At 40.4% G+C, this 6,063-nt stretch overlaps 2 pseudogenes; both read right to left on the reverse strand.

Annotated features, from left to right (window-relative positions):
* Positions 1-3,975: 3,975 nt before the first annotated feature.
* On the reverse strand, positions 3,976-4,093 carry LOC121006584 (annotated as a pseudogene).
* A 991-nt stretch (positions 4,094-5,084) lies between these two features.
* LOC121006372 lies at positions 5,085-5,262 on the reverse strand (annotated as a pseudogene).
* Between the last annotated feature and the right edge of the window lie 801 nt (positions 5,263-6,063).

A 6,063-nucleotide genomic window follows, 5' to 3' on the forward strand; every position in this document is an offset into this window, starting at 1 on the left:
CTTCATCCTGTTGGCGCATATTTTTGCCATTACCTTGTAGTCGCAACATAAAAGGGTGATGGGTCTCCAGTTTTTAATGTCCGTCTTATCACCTTTCTTGTATAACAGAGACACCTCACCCTTTTTCCAGGATCCCGGGAGAGTCTTGGACCTAAAAACCTCTTTAAAAAGATAAAATAAATCTTCTCTTAAGGTAACATAAAACTCTTAATAGTTTCTAAAACTTCTTGCTCGGTAATATCCTGTAATAAAAATTGTTGAGATTCACAGTCTAAAATACTTTTGATCCCTTTCAGTGAGTCCTTTAAAAAAAGCTTATCTATTTTCTTTTCACTAAATAAATTAGAATAAAATTCCCTGTATATTTTTTTCTCCCCCAAGCTCCTCGATCTGGGTACGTTTATATTGTACTTTTTAAAAAAAGTACCTGGAGCAGGTCTCGTTCTCTTCTAGATGTTTAATTTAAGAACGAAAAATTATTTCTTTTCCTTTCTGCTCCAGGTACTGAGCTATTTCTTTCTTACTATCTGAGATCTCCTTTTCCATATTTATACCCAGATCTCGGAGCTTATATTGCGTCTGCAGACGGGTATTTAATTTTTCATAATGCTCTCTTTTCTCTTGGGCCTTACATTTCCCTTTATTGATGAAAAAGGTTTTAATTTTAATTTTCATCATCTCCCACCATTTAACCATAGAAATATTGGGATTTCTTACCTGTCTGCAGTGCTTATAAAAAGTGATAAAATCTTTGGATCTTTTAAAAGGGAGACATTTAGTTTCCATGTTCTTTTCTTTTTGTAATTGCCGCCATACTGCACCTTAAAAGATAATAACTTATGATCCGAGAAGATATTAGATAAAAGCTTACAATAAAATGGCAGTATCTGATAAGAGCAGAGGATAAAATCAATTCTTGACTTACAATTCACATTACTCGAAGTGGCGCCGGCCTCTTTTGGTAAAGTACTATTGCATTTTTTAAAAACGTCAGTAAGTTTAAAATCTAAAATAATATTTTTTAGCAGAGAGGAGGAGGCGTCATAATTTCTACTTACTGCGTTTGAGAACCGGCACTCACCTCTTAAAATACAGTTGAAATCTCCTGCTAAAATCAGAGGTTCAGAGTCATTGATATGATAAGGTAAAATCTCTAACATTTCCATTCTTTTCTTTTTCTCTGTAAAACCATAAAAATTTAAAAACTGCCACCTAATACCATCAATAAAAGCCTTTACTAATAAAATTCTCCCCGGTAAAATTTCACATACATGGTCTATTAAAACATTCCCTTTGAATAAAATAGCTACACCCCCGGACCTATTTTCATTTGACCCGGACCAAATTGATGGTCCGGGTTTCCAGTCCTCTTTATATTTTTTATAGTTTTGCCTGTGGGGGATGCAGCATTCCTGTAAAAAGAACACTGAAGCGGCAAGAACAGATAATTGAGTGCACGCTTCTAGTGTTCAGGGAAATTCCTTCTAAAATGGCCATGATAAAAAGTTAAAAGAAATTAAAAGGGAAGCTTTTTATTCTTACCTGGGCACAACTTTAGACAGCATCGGCTTCACCGAAGGAGTCACTTGCGCTCTCACCGCCCACAACCCCAGATGTCACCGACAGCATTGTACTCGCAGGAGAGGAGCTACCGTCACTCAGCTGGCCCCCCTCTTGCATCATCCCGCCAGCCCAGACTAAGCCCACCTGCCTTTCCACAGGTATCGGGGTCACGGCGCCGGGCCCCTCCCCTCCAGGGCGAGGGACCCCTCAAGAATTGTCTCTGGAACTGTATACTCTGGCTGTTCTCTCTCACCGTCTGGCTGGGGAAGAGAAATCTGTGGGACACCCTCGGTGCTAACCTCAGGTCCCCCAACAGCACTCTCCCCCGAGCCTTCTTCCACCACTTTACCAGCATCCTTCCGTTTTTTGGACGCCGCGACCCCACCTGGAGCCTCTGGCGGGCTCACTGGCTGCCCAGGGACCGAGTGCAGGCCAGGCGCATCAGCATCATCCGGGTGTCCCATATTCCCCGTTTCCGGGGCGGGGTCACTCGTCCGCCGATCACTGGACTTCCTCTTATGTTTATGCCGTCTCTCCCTCGGTTCACCTGGTTGCAGGGGGACACTTGTTATATCCATATGCTCCGACTCCTCTCCGTGTTTTTGTGGCTTCTCTTGTTCCTCTCTCTGGGGCTGCGGTTCAGTCTGCTCCTCCGGTTGTGCCCTAGGACCTGCTTTTTGGGGGCAATCACGTGCAAAGTGGCCAAAATTAGAACAAAATAAACATTTTCTTCCAGCAGTACATTTATTACTTTCATGTGTTGTGCTTCCACATCTTTTGCAAGTACCTGGGCAACTAAGATTATCATGCCCATAAAGTTTACAAATTCTGCAGTATGATGGCATTCTATCAAAGAACATGTCACCTACCATGTCTCCCAGCTTAAAACGGGCAGAGGGTAAAATGAAACCTGCAGGATGTGCTGGGTCACGGCGACAGATCACTTTGAATACCCACTTGGAGGTCCAAATCCCAGCAGCATTAAAAACCTTTCTTACTGTGATGATCTTCTTAAAATAGGGAGATAAAAAGTGAGAAACATCATTAAGATCTGCAAAAGGACAATACATTTTTATGATTATATTTTTGACTTCATTAGTTTCATGTTCGTATATTTTTAAACCTTCTAAACGACTATCATTCAACTTAGATGGGATCCTAGCGATAAAATCTTTAAAAACACCATTTTGCTCAAAGGTTATATCATACACTCTTCTCTTAGGATAGTCCTGTATGGCTAGGATCTCACGTTTCTGAATACCAAACACGCCACACAGGACTTTGTGAACTAAGTACAACAAATTATATTGCTCTTTTTTCTTCTGACATAAAAACGGACTGTACAGGGAGTGCAGAATTATTAGGCAAGTTGTATTTTTGAGGATTAATTTTATTATTGAACAACAACCATGTTCTCAATGAACCCAAAAAACTCATTAATATCAAAGCTGAATATTTTTGGAAGTAGTTTTTAGTTTGTTTTTAGTTTTAGCTATTTTAGGGGGATATCTGTGTGTGCATGTGACTATTACTAATTTTCCCTTTAACAAAACTACTATCTTTTTCTTCTTTTCTTTTTTCTTCAGCATAACTGAAAAAAGTCCCCTTTCTTCCTTTCTTTTCTTCTCTCTAAACGATTTTTTTTCACATTTCCCCAAACACCTTCCTTAGAACTATGTTCTATTTTTCCTTCTTCTTTCACATCAATTCCTTTTCCTTTACTTTCAGTTTTTTCTTCTTTACTTTTTATTTCCATTCTCAAACTTTTTCCCTTTAACCCAAAAACAAAAACCAGTTTTTCCGTTTACCATAATATTCCCTTTTAAACTTTCTTCTTCTTTATCTTCTATTTCTTTTCTCCAAACAAGAAAACTTCTCTGTCCATTCCAACATCCAATACAGTTCATATAATAATTCTGAAACCTTGCCAACTCAAAATGTGATCTCAAAAAGACCAATATCTCTTCATTCTCCATGAACGGATCGTCCATTGAAATAATCAACTTCTTCACTTTCCCTGCTACTGATGACTATATAAAAACAGTCATTTTCAACATTTCCTCCTTTTCCAACCATCTGGCAAAAACTTGTTTACATATCTCTTCAGACTTCAAAGTTACATCCGCATACCTTCTTAAATGATTTTCTTGCATACAAAGCATGTCCTTTTTCTGAACACCCAAGGATGTCTCCAGTATTCTCCATACAGAAGTAACAAGACTCTCTCTTCCCATTGTATCGTCCTTCAAAAACACCCGTAGGCAATTTTTCTTCTTCCAGAATTCCATCTTTTCCGCTTCAAAATGCTTTCTCCAAACAGCAACGTACAGGAACTCCAAACAAATCCACAGCTATGTGTGGTGACAGGGGTGATCGCTCCTCGTTGCCCCGGGACTAAGCCGTCCCCCCAATAGCAGCACTGGCTTCCACCAGAGGCCGAGGGTCCGGGTACCCAGGGCACCTCCGGCCAAGACCAAGGCTGCACATCTTGATACTACACTTGATCTTAGCCAAAAGGCCGAGAAGCGATAACCTGAAAGGGTTCGCAGTACAGGCCGATGGTCCCCTATGCAGAGCACTAATGAAGGCAATAGACTACAGGCCCCAGCCCAAGACACAGTCCGGGAGGTTTCTTTCTCTCACAAACCAGGGAAAACGTGCGTGCGTCCTACGCTCAGAAATCACCAGCATACTCCTCTTCGTGTTCGCTATCTGCATAGCTCCGCCCACACGCAACTTTTGTACACGGCTTTTCTTCGCGCCAAAGCACGCCAAGCAATAAAAATTAAAAGAACAGTGAATGGAGAAGTTGTGAAAAAAAAAAAAAAAGGCATGCAGCATTGTTGATTGTGATGTCACGGCCCCATTGTTGAGTGTTCCATCAGGGCCCTTGTGATGTCATCCAGTACCTGACCTTACTTGACCTCTTTGACCTCTTGACCTGACAAGGCTCTTGTGACACGTGCAGTGTTCCGTCCATTGTCCAGACAAGGTAGGTCCAGCTGCATAGGAAGTGTTGGACTACTTTTTAGCCTCCAAGTAATCCAGTTCAAAAGATCCACAAGAGGGAGACACAGGCAAACTTTACTCATTTATTGAAGCACTGGAAAAGCTAAATGGTTACATCCAGCCAACTTGATACAAAAAGGGTCAATTGCCTGCCGGGGAAAACTCAGCAGCCCTCCCAGGTGTGCACAACAGGCCCAAATCAAACGTGGAGGTCCAAACACTTTATTCAGGTGATAAGCCAATTAACCAATCAATCTTATTTTGATCTAGGGTGTGAGGACACTGGCTAGCTGGGTTGCTTGGTGCTGGAACTAACCAACAGCTGATGCAATTAGGAGATTGACAGACTAGATGCAGGTATTATATGCAGAAAGCAGCACACCACTGACTGGGCAGACAGAGGAGAAGCTGAAGTGCAGACTCCTGAAGGAGGCAGGACACACACAACTTTCCACTTGCTTGCTGGAAGGATGCTTGCAATCAATTTCATTCTGTTTTTCATACTGGATTAGAAGGGGTGCACCGGTCCTGGAGGTACTGCAATACCAGGTCAATGCGTGGAGTGGACAGAGCAAGCTCTTTTTCCATCTCCCTGTTCGAAAAATCCATTTAATATATGGTCCCCAGATAGGGGACGTATCAGATATTAAACTGATAAGAACAGATTTTGCATTTATATTTATAAAGTGTCAGTATATTTGTGTTTCACTGTAATTTTGTTTCACATTAATAAAGTGCTTCTAGTATAACATGTTCCAAAGATTAAAGTGCCATGTGCTCATTGCTTTTTGCTGTCCCAGTTGTTTTTTGTCAAGCAAGTAGTATAAGTACAGTTCACTGAGTGCTAGTTTAATACATTGTTGTTCATTAATATGATCATGTTTAAAAATTAAAATGTTACGGCTTTTTCATATTGCATTTTTAATACAACTAATAAAACACTACAAGACTCTCTCTTTTTCTTTAGGCAAAGCTGCATGGATTCCATAAAATATGACTTCATAAGACAAAAATCTAAGACCGGTTAAAATTTTTAAAAGTTCCCCACACTCCTTCCATATATTTTGTGCAAAACCGCAATTCCAAAAGATGTGCAAATTGGACTCAATATAGCAGCAGTTCCTTCTTAGGCATCTTTGCACATTGCTTAGCCCCCTTCTAAATTGAAATTCCCTTGTGGGTAGACAGTCATGCACAATCATCCATGTGATATCTTTATGTTCATTGGTTAAGTATGGTTGATTAACTTTCTTCCAGATCTCAGCACTTCTGTTAAAAGTAAAGTTTTTAATAGGGGTCATATTTTCCTTTTTCCTTATTTCTTGCAGCAGATGTCTTGGATTCCTTAAAATTACAGTCTCAAAGAGCTCCAGTTTAAAAACACGAATAGTCTTCTCTAAGATGGTATAATGGGCAGGTGGAGAGATCAAGACTGGGCTTGTTAAGGGTAGAGATATCCATTTCCTTTTCCTAAAGATGTAACCAGCAGCA

This window comes from Bufo bufo, chromosome 6 (genome assembly GCF_905171765.1).
Source record: "Bufo bufo chromosome 6, aBufBuf1.1, whole genome shotgun sequence".
Classification (NCBI taxonomy): Eukaryota; Metazoa; Chordata; class Amphibia; order Anura; family Bufonidae; genus Bufo; species Bufo bufo.